At 39.9% G+C, this 14,759-nt stretch overlaps 1 protein-coding gene across 2 annotated transcripts in view; it reads left to right on the top strand.

The window, feature by feature from the left end:
- The window catches only part of pip5k1c (phosphatidylinositol-4-phosphate 5-kinase type 1 gamma), a 43,557-nt gene that overhangs the window by 4,275 nt on the left and 24,523 nt on the right, over window positions 1-14,759 (top strand). The gene's annotated exons all lie outside the window — the stretch shown is intronic.

The following is a 14,759-nucleotide window of genomic DNA, read 5'->3' as shown; positions in this document are numbered from 1 at the left end:
GTGTGGGTGTCACAGCTGGCTGTTAAATAGCTGTCTGAGCATTTAGTCCCATTCAAAACTCCTCATCCTCAGGCAGTCGTAATTTGTACTTATAGTCTCCTGTAAGCTTGACAGCATCGATCTCACTTATCTCCTCCCAACACTCATACTAATTTCCTCTCACCTTCCACTGCGGCTGTAGGTCTTTTTTTTTTTTTTTAAATTCCTCTCCACTCCTCGCCTTACTCTCATCTCCTCTTACTCGCCGCTGAGTGAGATACAACTCATCTACTTCCTCCTCTGTGAGTGATTCCCTTGGCTCAGCCACTCATTTGTCACTATCCATCAGTCCTCCCCCTCTCTGTTTTTCTGTGTTCTCCGCTTTAGGCATGGCCTGTCAGAATTGCTGACGGAAGCACAAAGGGCTGTTGCCTCCTGTGGAATTTATCATCCATCTGTTTCCTCCGTATTATTCCTTCTACAAGGTCTCTGTCTCTGTCTCTGTCTCTGTCTCTCTCTCTCTCTCTCTCTCTCTGTCTCTCTCCCTCTCTCTCTCTCTCTCTCTCCCTCTCTCTCTCTCTCTCTGTCTCTCTCTCTCTCTCAGATCAGTTTGTATGGCTAGTTCAACAAGCTTTTATAGGAGTTTGACCCTCTGCCAGGTTGTTTGATGTCATAGTATTTAACATAGATGATGACGCAGTTCAGTTGCGTCTTATGTGCTGCTGATTTTCTCAGTAAATGGGGGATGTGTGCTACAGTTGCTATTTTAAACAGACACCACAGCACGGCAGGAGCGTTGTGTTTGCTGCTATCTGTCCTTGTGCTTAGCCAGGTTTTTTTCTTTTTCTGAGCGGTACCTGCTGGGAAGATCAGCGAGGGAGAGAGTAAATAAAGGAAGAAGAAGAAGAATTTTAGGCTTCTGTTGTGGTGAATTTTCAGTTGTGAAAGACTATATATGCGCCACTGAATGAGGCTCTGGCTCAGTTTTATGCATGACTGTGGTGCCATACTGCCCAGGCTTCCGTCAGAGAAGGAATAAAGCAAGGACCTGCTGATTTCAATTAAGAGAGTTACTTTCCCCACTGTGGAGTCTATTATTATTTCATAATCAGCACCTGGAGCATGTGCACGGTCAGACAGGAGCACGAAGCTGTCAAAGTTACCTGAATCACCCACATAGAATTAGTGGAGATTACTTTCAACGAAGAAAGCAGTCGAGTGGTGCCTGCTTAGTAATTACACCCATTCTGATACAGAGAAAATTGAAAGCAAGGTTAGGCAGTGTCCTGGTATCAGCAGTGAAGCTGGATGATGATTTCAGAGCTAGTACTGGTTTTCCCTGTGTCTGTGTTGGTTTCTGCTGTATTTCCCTCCGTTGTCCAAAAATAAAGCTGCACTAGCTGCAAAAAAAAAAAAAAATATTTCAATTATTTTTGCAGATATTTCGATATGTGATTACGATTTCAGGTGGATTGGTTGTGTGACACATTTGACCTTCATCAGTAAAATTGCAGCTCCTGATTTGGATATTGCACTTGCCCATATTGTGATTTTGATTATATTTCGATTGACTGTGCAGCGCAATCCAAAACAACATATTAGGTGAAACCCCAAACTACCTGTAGATGTGATTGGTTCTGTGTGTGTCAGCCCTGTGCTAGACTTATGACCTGAACAGTGTGTGCTGTGCACCCATTGGATGCTTAGATAATCTCCCAATAAGCTTTTAGAAAATTGATTAAAATGATTAACCGCTAATAACAAACAATTTTAGATTTTTTACAGTGGTTAAAGCTTGTATTACTCTTCATACCCTAAGCCTTAGGCCTTGTGTTCCTTTTCTACAAAGCATTTGAATACTAAAGTTGTGCATATCCAGAGTTGAGATAATAGAGCTGAGATGATTAGATGGTTAATCAATTGAAAGAAATCATGAGCAAGTCATTTTCGAAGCAAAAATGACAAAAATTCACTGCAGTTTTCTTCTGTAGGAAATTGAATATCCTCAGGTTTTGACATTTGAAAATGCCACATTGTGTTCTTTGAAATTGTAATGGGCAGTATTTATTATATGCGAAATAAAAAAACATAGGAAATAATTTACGGATTATTCAATAATGATAATAGTTAACTGTAGCCCTGTAGGATAGACCAGATACCACTGAATTTTATTTTATGTTATTTATGTTATTTATTTATTTGTTTTTATCTCAGGTTGGTTGTTTTTTTAGAAGTCATATCCTAATTAATAATTCTCTTACTTTCATTAGTTCTTTCAAATTCAGTGTTAGTGAATAGACTTGATCTTTAAATTCGTAGTTTCAGAGAAATAATCTGTGTTATTTACAGTCTCAGTCTGCTCAAAGTGAATGGCAAGCACAGTGGAGGACAGAGACGCTGGAGGGCATATGTAAGTTTAATGGGGTCTGAGCAGTGAGAAAATTTATTCATTCATTAAACAGTGTGAGCCTGGTTGGCAAATTCAGACTCCCTGACCCTGGAATAAGCAACACTGTCCTCCTCTCTCATGTGATGGTGAATTTGCTGTGGATCCAGAGAGCAGAGTACACTTAAGTAATCAAGGCTGCATTTTCTGGTGCCACTTCATTTGAAGTCTCTACCTGGCCTGTGGTGCCGATTTTGTCGTAGCTAAAGTATCTGTTGGATTTACTGCCCTGGTTGGTTAGATTTGTGTCTCTGGCTATGATTTACAGAGCTTTTTGTGGCTAGTTTCTGACGCACTCTGTACCTACTGTAGTGATGTGCATTTTATTTATTAAATGAGTAAAGTGATGTGGAGGTATACCTCACATGTCATCTGACGCAGAGCTTGCTTATAGTTAGTACTTCTCTCCTTTATGCATATACATTCAAGAAAGAGTTGTGCAAATAATGAGAGGAGATACAGTCAGTGTGTGTGATTATTTCAAGTGCAGAAAATTTCCTGCTTCAGAGGTAGGATTTTCTGCCTCAGGGGCAGATTTGCACAGCCATGTTAAGGTGAGGCTGTGGAGGAGAAAATAGTTTGTTCAGTTCATTACTGACCTGTCCATAATTCAGAGTCAATATTATTAAGTAATAATGTGTAATAATTTAAGAATCTGTAATAAATATTCTTAGTCAGAATTTTTATTGAAGCCTTGGTAAATGTTAAATTACTTTTTTACTACTTTAAATTAATGACCATTTATCTCATTTCTATTATGGTATACCAATTTATTTTTCTGACCTTGTTCATCTCAGGCTAGTTTCAACCATAGAATTGTGTTTTTTAAGCTGTTCTCCAAGTACGTTTGCACTTACATTGTATTTCCAAATACATAGTTAGTAATTACTGCTTCCTTATATGTTGACAATATTTATATTGTAAACACAAAATGAAATACAGCTACAGTGCAAATTTTCCTCCACTTCCATGTCCACAGGTCTGGCCCTGGACGTCATGAAGGTTATGTTACAGTTTTAAGATTGTGTTGCTCCTAGATTGTGACATATCCTCCTGCAAAATCCCCTCAGTTATCACTGTTTTTGCAGGGAAAAGTACTTTGTTCACTCGTCTCCAGGCTGTCTCCACAGATGCCTTTCTGTTTCCTCCTTGTTTCAGCGGTCTGTGGCAGCCCAGTAAAGAGGACTCATTTTCTATACAGTTTCGAGCCAGATCAGCAGCTGCGGGTTGTGTTTGCTGCATTGTATTTTACAAAAGGCCAAGGCTGCTGTCTGTCTGTCAGTTTTTTTTCTGTAGGTATTCATCTGGGCCTACAGTGGCCATACAGAGGATTTCTCTTTGAAACCACAGGCAGTGCATACGACACACACTGCGCATAAAAGATAAAAGCAGCTTTCTGCAGGTTGAATGGTAAAAGATAGCGTACACCTTGCTAAGTAACTAACTGTATACCCAAGGCTACTACACAACAGTGGTGCCAGGTCATCTGCACTCCATGTATTCATTTAGATGGCAGTCTGCAGAGGTGGTCTGTGTGGTGCCGCATGTCAAAGATTAGTTTGTCTCAGGAGCACAATTGCAGTGTAAAGAGCATTTTGATGATGGCAGAAGACAACTAGTATCCCTGTTAAGACTTAGATACATGGTTAACAAGAAGCAATGAAAGTCCACATTGCTGTTTTTGTCACTGATGATATAAGCAGTATCATGTATAATAATATAATATTAGCTGCTACAATAGCTGCTTCACTGTTAGATAATGTAATACAAATGTGCGACACATATATAAGAAGAACATCTTTCTGCATACAGCTGTGTGTTGCTTACCTCAGTGACACAAGAGGTTGACTTTTTTGCTTGAGTTTCAGCTCTGTAGTGCCATTAAATCTGCAGGTGTCCACATGGATTTTTCTGTGTGGGTATGAGATTGACGGGAGCAGCTGTGAGTTAGAGCAGATTACCCTCTACTGAGTCACCACCACCAGCAGAAGATGCTGCTCTCAGCAATAACACAGCAGCACACAGAAGTCAGGCTGATCACCACCCTGTTTATATGTATTACTAATTCCACTTCCATGACTCCTAATACTCTCCTCTCCTTTCCTCTCCTCTCCTCTCCTCTCCTCTCCTCTCCTCTTCTCCTCTCCTCAGTCCATAAAAGGACCCTTTTCCCTTGGCTGACAGCTTTCACTGCATTTTGAGGATCAGCAAGGATCATTAAGCTCAGTCCTGATCTGGGAGCTCAGTAATGAAAAACATACTGAAATTGCATAAGAGTTTGAGCACTGTGTGTGTGTGTGTGTGTGTGTGTGTGTGTGTGTGTGTGTGTGTGTGTGTGTGTGTGTGTGTGTGTGTCATTTTGCCAGGAGGACTGAGCTGTTTTTAGCTTTGTCCAGAGAACAGGGTGCTGCTACTCAACCCTGCCAGTCTCTCCAGGAGCAGAAAAACCTCCCAGAGGGAACAGACACGCATACTCTTGAAATATCAATCTAATGTTATTAATACAACATTCCCATTAGCTATAGTGTCCAGGAGAAAATTTTAACTGAAACTGTGAATAATTACTGCAGCTCCTCTCTTGTGTGTTTCTCAGTCCACACGTCATACATTCCCATAAACACACACATAGATGTCTGCATCCCTGACAGTGAGGATTTGCTGTTTTCTGGACTTGTGGAGGTGCATGTGTCCCTGTGGTGTGTGTAAATACAAACTACTATCACTATAGTGTTCATAATATTCTGTCAGGACTTGGCTGAGCAGCTAGACTCTTGCTCAGTAAAGACAATTCTCTGTGCACCTCCTCACTTTACGTCTCCGTTTTAATGTCTGCTGAGCTTTCAGGCCTCTCCAAGGAAAAAATATACTTTCATATCCACCTGTTCCATTAGTCAGATTTAGACTGGTGTCATTAGCTACTTTCAGTATTCGCCAAACCAGTCATTTCAGCTACTTCTCATTGTCAGTCTGAATGTTAAATAAATGGATTTGGATGGTGAAGGCAGGCGGTAGATGCAGAGTACTGGCAGGTGTGGCATTTTATTGATGTTTGCATTTTGATCAGATTTTTTTTTTGTGAACCTTTCACCAGCAGAGAAATGTGGAAAACATGACTGTTCAGATAATGCGAGACACTCCTGCAATCATCAGTGAGTATCTACTTAAAACAGATTATTTTTTAAAACAGTTGCATTGCCCTAACGCTGATACACAGCAGACACAGTATGTTACAGGCAGCCAGCAAACCAGAAAAACAGACAGACGGTCACTTGACTTCCACCTGTCCTTGTGTTGGCACCATCTTATCCTGATAATCCAGACAGTTAGTCTAGTAGCCTAGTGGGATTGGGATTAGGAATAGTAATGCAATAGTGACCATGACTTGGCTGGCTTTGCATTTAGACTGCTGTCTGTCTGTGAGACCTGCAGAAGATCCAGCTTCTTGTCTGGGTGAACCAGACTGAAGCGAGGCCAAATGGAGCTATGGGAGAGTGTGTGTCTGTTGTGTTTCTTCCTCTGAAACAGTGAAAAGTTTACTCTTAGTAAATAAATGTTCTTATATTTGGACCCAGCAGCCGTTTGCCTGTAGACAGTCTGTCCATCATTCATCATCTAGTTCCAGGCTAAATGTCTTAAAGGGAGGTTTTTCTGAGCCAGATGAGGGCAGGAAGCTTTTTATTAAGCCTGCCTGCTTCCCTGATGCTATTGATCATAATGGAGGATTTGGCACAGTGAAACGCTGTCGTCTCCAGCCCCCTGCTCCCTCCACACATTCACTGTATTATACAAAGTGTATGATATGCACTGACAGCAGAGGACGGAGTGGCTTTCCCCCTCTGTGCACACCGCTTTGTTCAGTAAATCAGAGGAATGCTGCAGGGAAATGTGTTCAAGGGAGAAGCTTGTGTGCCATGCCACCATGGCGGTTTAAGTCGTGTTAGTGTATTTAGAGCTGGGTTCAACCATACTTCCTACTGTAGTCTGTAAGTAGCTGGCATTGCTGATCATGTGTATTCCTCTGCCTGTGGCTGCCTCTGTGTGTGTTTACATGCAGAAGAAGTAAGGATAAGCCGTAAGGATATTATTCTGCCAGAGTGCCGTAATTGCGAGGAACGTTTAAGCCTCTTTGAAAAGCTTAGCATTAGGAAGTTGATGACTCCTTAATTATAACTGTCGCCATCCAAGTAACTCTGCACTGATGGTCAGCTGAGAAGAATCATTGATATAGTCAGATGCACACACAGATATCTACACCTGCACACCAGTAGAAGGAAACACTGACTATGTTTACACGCACATTAGTACCAGGATTTTAGAGTTTCCTGTTAATGTGTTTGTGCATGGTAACATCATGTCCTAGTTACAGAAACACAGACAAGCTTGTTTGCTGGTTGGGCTGGGCTGGATTACTCTGATAGAAACCAGGATACTGTGACATGCAAACACTTATCCGTGTTTCTGATCACTGTCTACCGTCTGCACAGGTGTATCTTTGACAAAGGTAACATTAGACATGGTCATAAAAATAAAAAATCTGATTTTAAAGGAACAGTTTTCGGGAACATCAAAATCATTTAATAATGATAAAATAATACTGAAAATGTAATTGTTTAGTCTGTACATAAAAAGACGGTGGTAGATGAATTTGGTTACTTCACACAGAGCCAGACTGTTTCCCCCTGCTTTCAGTCTTTATGTTAAGCTTAGCTAATCATCTTCTGGCTCTAGCTTCATATTTAGTATACAGATATGAAAGTGGTATTTATGTAATTAAACAATATAAACATACAATTATTGACCTGCAGACAATGGTAAAAGGCAACAATAAAACTAAGTGGGTTCTTCTTCAACTGTTGGCAGAGAGCTGTGGAGATGTCAAGGTGTCTGAAAGTTCCCTCTGCACAGACAACAGAGAGTTGGAGATCATTATATGTGTCTACCAAGTATTCATTGTGTGCTGAAAATTATTAAAGACGTGATAAGACCTGTAACACTAGTGCAAAGCCAAACATACTCTATTAGGACTTTTTACTGCCTCCACTTTTCCATTCTGGACCGAGGCCAGAGACAGAGGATGAGGACCACACTGGCTCAATGGTGCGGTCATGGAAAAGTACACAGCCCGCTGGCTTCCGAGATCAAGGGCTCAGGGGTGGAATGGCCTGATGACACTGATTTAGGATCAGTTTGCCTTCCCTCAGTCTAAACACCAACCATCACTGTTGCATAACTGAGTGGAGTGAACTAGGCTAAGGTTGACCATAAATTAACATATTCTAAAAAAAAAAAAAAAAAAAAAAAAAAAAAACATGAACATGAGAGAACAAACAAATGACTCTCTCCTCTAACACTCACACTGGTGCCAGAGATAATATTACAATCCAACAGCATTGTTCACTGGGCAAAATACTGAAATAAGAGCTGACTGTATTTTACTCCACTTTGTACTGAGTAGGCTTTTAAAATTTGACAGTGTTATGGATTTTGTCTTTCTGTGGATCAGGTCAGACACACTTTGACACAATAATCAAACGCTGCTTTGTTGTGGCCTGAAAAGTTAACACCCAATCGACCATCACTTAGCCTCTGCAGAGACAACAAGCAATCATCTCAGAGACTGCCTCTTACTTAGCTTGTCCTCAGGGAGTCCCAGTATTGATCCTATATGGGTCCGACATCGCAGTCAGTACGTCAATGCCGCCTACAGTAAACGATGTTAACAGTTAAGTGACACACACAATTTTTATTTATTTTTTTTGCCATTGCTACATAGCCAATGTTAGCATTAACAGCTGTTTATTTAGTCTAGAAGAAACGTTGCAAGTTCATGTCCTTTACTCACCAAGAGCTGTCTCCAGTGGTGGAAATAACTTCATCTACTGAGGTTAACACGTTAACCAGTTAGCCCCTGCCCGGCCAGACCGTCTCGTCACTTTCTGATACAAGGTGACTGTGGTGTCCAGACTGCCCTGATGAAGTAGCGCTGCTCAGAGGATTATAACCTCTTGTATTGTAAATGCAACAATAGCTGAAGCTCTTAGCAAGTGACCATCACCACCAGTCGCTCCCAGCAAGATACCGCTTTGTAGTATAAAAACAAAAACCAAAGATTTAATTTTGGAGAATTCTAACTACCGTGTCCAAAAGTTGATTGTATAACGTAATAAATTATGTCAATGGAATTATTTTTGTTGATATGTCATATGAGGTTGTTTCTGGTTTTATTTTTTCCTTTTTGTTCCTGTTTGCTTAAAATAATGAGTGGGCTAATGGTAGTGGTCTGCGTGTGTGTATATTTGTACATTGTGTCATATGTTGCTGTGTGGCTGTGCTAATGCCCTATTTAACAGCAGCATGAGAGGACATGTGGAAGGCAGCATCTGTCTGTTGATTCCAGGCACACGTGCCTTACTCACAAAAATGTTGGTTGACCTCAATCGGGGCACCATGGAAACAAGAGGGAGAAAAAGTGTGTGTGTGTGTGTGTGTGTTTGAGACAATATGAACATGGAGGCCAGAGCAGATATCTCTTATATATTTACTGTATACAGCCGGAGTCCAGGACATGGAAAGTAGTACTGATTATTACAACATCTCAGTGTCTCTATAGTTCTCAAGACAAGTAGAATATCCTACCCTAAGTCGACTTGTCATCATATGTTTTTTCAGGAGTAGACATCTTGGGATCTGCACTATCCTGCACATCGTAAAGCAAGTTTGAACAAGAATGAACTTTGTTTGTGTCATGTGTCTTTTTATATGACTCTTTTAGTATTACAGACGCCTTATTTCATATAATGCTGTGTGCTGAGGAGCTTATAGAGGCACAGGTGTTAATACAAAGTGCTTCATATCTTCATAGGCTGTGTGCATTGAAGATTTTATCACATTTAAGTGTTTGAATGAACTGGATTGTGACAAATCTTTATGGAAACACTGAGTTTACATGCAGATGAGTGAAAGTGCTCTTTTAGTTTGTGTATGTTTTAAATTTGCAATGGTGATATTCAGTGATCTGCTCAGCTATGTGCTAACTTTCTTTAGGGCATATAAGTAGAGTAAACCCAGAAGAATGTGCTGATCTGATACATGTGATTGGTACTGGCATCAATACTGACTATTATTTAAGGGATCAGGTACCAACCAGCTATTAGAGAGTCACTATTTCATACTTGTTCCATTTTCTGATAACAGAAACAGAAGAACATGTAAATGAGAACAGCTTTACTGGGAATTTGGCTGCATTAAAAACTGGATATGTGAGCACAGAGAGTAGGACAGACGCAAACAGATAAAGGGCTGAAACCGACTGACGCTGTTTTCAGTTCTGTTTCTCTGTTGAATCAGTAGGAAATGCGATCAGAGTATGTAGATGTATCCACTCTTTCGAGTCCCGGAAACAGTAATTTTCACTAGTGCCTATTATGTATCATTCACTTTCCCGGCCCATAAAACATTTTTATTACAACAGGGCAGTTCTGCTTTGCACCTGCCGTCTGGATTTTGTGTTTAGTGTTCAAAAATCACGTGCATGAATCCCCTACATTTTGAACCTCAAGTGTTAACATTGTGGTGTCCTTTTTAATGCACTGATGAAGCTCTTTAAGCAAATATACAAGGTCTGTTATAATTCTATGTTCTGGCAGCAGCATGTATGAATAGTCTTATGTGAACTGGCAACAACCAGGGATTAAAAGTATGACAGATTCCTCATATTAAAAAGGGTCAAACATGGGTTCAACATGTGATCATATTCGTGCATCAGGTTTGTGTGTGGATATTACATAAATAAGTCAGTGTCTCGCTTCGCCTCCCGTGGCTATCACTAGCCAGTAATGGACCTCCCTGTTAAGAATTGTAAGAGTGGGCCATTAAACCATCACATAGCAGTATGGCTAGGCAACAGTCTGAGCCAGAGGCTATTTATTTGGATGTGTCTATTTGTTGTTCCATTCCCTGAAGAACCCTACAGACTGCTGCTGCGGCATAATGGTGGAGTAGGACCTGTTTTTCCTCATGTCCTCATTCTGCAGCCTCTTATCATTGAGAAGGGTGAAATTACTTGGGTGTTTGTTAAAGGTAAATGGAGGAATGTTAACACTGATAACATGTTATCACAGAAGACTCATGTACTTCCTGAGGTATATTTCTGCAAATAGATTTCAGTTTTTTACAGAAAAATCATCATGAGATGTGAAAACATTAGCTGACAAATATAATTATTTAATATACTGCTTTAATGTACTGTTTTATTTAGATTCTAGCAGCTATAATGCCTTTATTTCCCTTAATATAATAATACTCATGGGTTGAGTTTAGTTCACAGATGTGCTGGCCTTTTTTTGGCGTGCAGTGCCTCAGGATATTCTCTGTATTTCTATCCCATCATGCCCCTATCTTAACTTCTGTCTTTGGATTTCCTCTGTTCACTGTGCTGTACCCTCATCATCTTTATGTCTCTAAGTTTCTGTTATCACTCGAGTGCTATAGGATTATAAGAATAGCTGCAGGGCATCATGGTTTTGTCATTTGCACTCTCATTGACTTCTTGTAATCATAATGTAATTACATTCCAGTCAAGCATTCTCATGAATTAAACAGCTACAATTTAAATGTAGTTCTGCATGGCTCTTCATCTCCCCTCTTCCCAGAGCCATCTCTGTCCTGACATAATTTAATTTATTCACAAATGGTGTTCTTGTCTGGGTGTACTTTATGTTGATGAGGACAGGGATAGATGAATATAGGGGTGTAACAATCAGCAATCTGTGGTACTGGTGGTGGTGGTGGTGGGGTAACAGGTGCAGAATGGAAGAGATGCGGTTATAGTGAGAAACATGTCATACACTCTTTCACACACACACACACACACACACGCACAAGTGCATGCACACATAGGTAATAGGAATTAGGAAATGACAGAAAACACATTAAAGAACCAAACTTTGCCAGCCAATCACATGCATTTTCACCCTTGGACCTACATAGTAACATAAAAGCATGTGAGTGTCCTCTTTAATTATCTGCATTGCAAACAGTCTTTCATCACTTTTTTTCTCAAATTTTATTTCCTGGATGTTTCAGCTCGGAGGGAGCGTTGCCGGGATTGCATTGGCACGCTTGGGCTTGCTCATCCCAGTGAGAATGTGTGTGTGTGTGTGTTGGTGTGTGTGTGACAGAGGGAGAGAGAAAGAGAGACACAGCAGGAGGAGGGGTGGCAAACAGGCTATTCTGTGGCTCAGTCACATGGGCGTCCACGAGAGGCAGGCAGAGACAGAGACTAGAGAGGCTGACTATCAATTCAGCTGAAAACACAGAGTCAAGCTGTGAAGATGCTATCCCACGCTTCAGTGATACTTGGTTATGGTATATAGGTTAGCTGTTGGTGTCTCAGCTGGTGAGGGACACACTGGTTATGTACTGGTTATAGTTGGGGCTTCCGAAGATATAGCCAGAAAGTGATATTTTATCATCTGTCATCCTTATTTGTCCTGAATTGTTCACTAGGGCAAAAATATCAGCACTGCTCTCTCAATTCGATTCGATTTTGATTCAGGGACGGAATGAATAAAGTGGAATCCTAAGCACTGTTGACTTTCGTGGACTCCACATCTCATAGCCAGAGATAATATCTCTTCAACAAACACAAACTGAGAGTTCAGATCAGTGTGCAGTTGTTTTTTTCAGTCTGTCCCTCTTATAGATACGATTTCTGGATTTGCTATGTGATAGCCTGAAGCAGCTAACCGTCCTGTGTCACGACAGTCACGTAAATGGTGGCAGGTCTGTATAGACTGTAATTATTCACATTGCAATTTACGAGACTGTCGTGACTCAAGGTGGCCAGTATAGCCACCAATCATCTACATTATATTATGACTTAAAATAACCTTTTTTTGCAGGTTTTAATAACTTAGTTGCCACAAAATAGATATTTTACACAACATGCAGCCCTAACTGAACCACTTACAACAAGTGACCATGCACATAACATTAAGCACAGATGTACATGTTTACTGAGAAAATTTTTACTGGAATTTTAAGAATTTGTATTGGGTCATTCAAATAAAAAATTAAATAGATTTATTCATTTATTGATTAGTTACTTATGTATTCAGCCTTATTGGTCATTTAAACGCATTTGTCAAAATGTCTTGTTTAAAGGCACAAAGCAGTGGCAAATAGAGCAAAAGACCTTTTTCACAGCAGACATTTTGACGTGTCATTGCAGAAAAATATATGAAAAAAAACATATGTAACTATTAAGATGAACATTTCCTGGTATTGTGTATGCGGGCTCACCATATTAATGTTATTAGGTTCACCTGTGCTTTTCCTCCTGTGACACGTCTGCTGTGAAAAAGGTTGATAGTGGTGATTAACACAAGACCTTTTTCATGGGAGACATTTTGAAATGTCAGTCGGAAAAACACAGGTGGAATTCATGTAATGGCTGTATTCCACTTAACGTGTTTCCTGGTTCACTGGAATACTGTATTGGGACATAGGTGGAATTAATAACACTTAATATTATTATTTCCACCTGTGCGTTTCCTGATGTGACCAATCAAAATGTCTGCTATTCATTTTTGTGGTGTACTTTTGCAAGCAGAACAATCATTATTTTTCACAACAAAATGTTTCTCTTTTCTTCTAAAAGAGGATATGCATTTTTCACAAAGGATATTTTGATATGTCACAGCAGGAAAAGCACAGGAGTAAATAATAAAACTAATAATGGCTGAATTCCACGTAGCTGCTTCAGTTTCAAGGTCTTGGTGTTCTTCATGCTGGATCACTGTCACGCTGTCAGGGCTTGTCTGCTGTAAAAAAAAAAAAGAAAAAAGAAAAAAGTATGTACTTTCAAATCTAATGCATCTATATCAGTGACCTAAAAAGCAGATCTAGTCCATCAAAAATAATTGTCATGTCATTAATAATAATAAAGCTGTTAAAACAGCCAGAAAATCTAGAAGTGAAAGAAAAATGGAAAGTGATTATATTTATATAATACATAAAATTAGGAATATCTCATCACTGATTTTACCCTCATTTATTTATTCACGACAGTCAGACTGTGCAGTTGCTGTTTTAAACATATTCACAGTTTCTTGATAAATTCCACCATCTGTGCGCCTGAGTGTGATATTGGTTACAGTGATAACAGAGAGGGAATTAATCAGCCTGACTGTAGTGCTGTCTGAATCTATCTCTCATCCCCTCATCCCCTCATTCTCTCTTTCCCCTTTCTTTATTCATTTGCTTTTGTTCTCTCTTTCCTGCCCTCCTTACTCTTCTCTGCATTATTATGCTGAGTGTCATACGTGTATAATCAGGCATCTATTTCAGGCCTTTTCAGGCGAAAACAGTCCTCTGATTGCATTTCTCTACTGCCTACATCCTGTTATTAGATAAAAGAAACTATCAGTGTACACACACACACACACATACACAAAACAATACCAGCCTCACTGTTGCGGCTGGTAATTATCACAACATAGTGTACAGTTGTTGTACTTCTGAAATTTGTTAGACGGCCATGTGTAATGTGTACAGTTTGCATTTTTGTGTTGTCAGCCTTTATAATATTATTGTATGTATGTTTATGTATTGTATATCTAACCCTTTACATTTAACCTAAAATGTGACTGGGGGATTGGATTGTACTGTTGGCTACAAGTGGATATTGTTTATCTCTTATTTTTGGCTTGTCTTGTCCAGTCAAAGCAATGCTAAGAGTCTGTAGCCATGCTCTGTCAGGCTGTACTGGGGCACAGCACTGCTCTGAATGCCAGCGTCAGCATGCCAACGTGCTTACAACGACAATGCTAATAAGCTGATGTTTTAGCAGGTGTAATGTTTACCATGTTCACCAACTCAGTTGAATATCTGCATATTAACTATAAAAACAAAATACAGCTGATTCTGATGGGAACTTAATAAGTTTTGTTTGGTCATAAACCACAGTATTGGACAAAGTCAGATATAGACCTGATGGTTATTAGAAATCATCCTGAGGGGACCAGGAAAGAGTGGGCCAAATGTCTTGGCAATCTATCCAATAGTTGTTGAGATATTTCATTAAAAGCCACAAACGTCAACCTGTCAGTGTTGCTAGAGGAAAAGTGAGGGGATCACCAAAGTCATTGGATCCATCCTCGGGGGACCATAATTGTCTGTGCAGAATTTCATGACAATCCATCAAATACATGTTGAGATATTTCAGTCTGGACCTGAATGATGGACCAACAAACTGACATTGCCATACCACAATACATGTGTGCGTGTTTAAATAGGACTCTGTGCCCTTGTGGCTGATGTTACTGTTTCCTGT

This window comes from Seriola dumerili, unplaced genomic scaffold, assembly GCF_002260705.1.
Source record: "Seriola dumerili isolate Sdu_G_001 unplaced genomic scaffold, Sdu_1.0 BDQW01000321.1, whole genome shotgun sequence".
Classification (NCBI taxonomy): Eukaryota; Metazoa; Chordata; class Actinopteri; order Carangiformes; family Carangidae; genus Seriola; species Seriola dumerili.
This window is presented reverse-complemented; position numbering and strand designations above follow the sequence as displayed.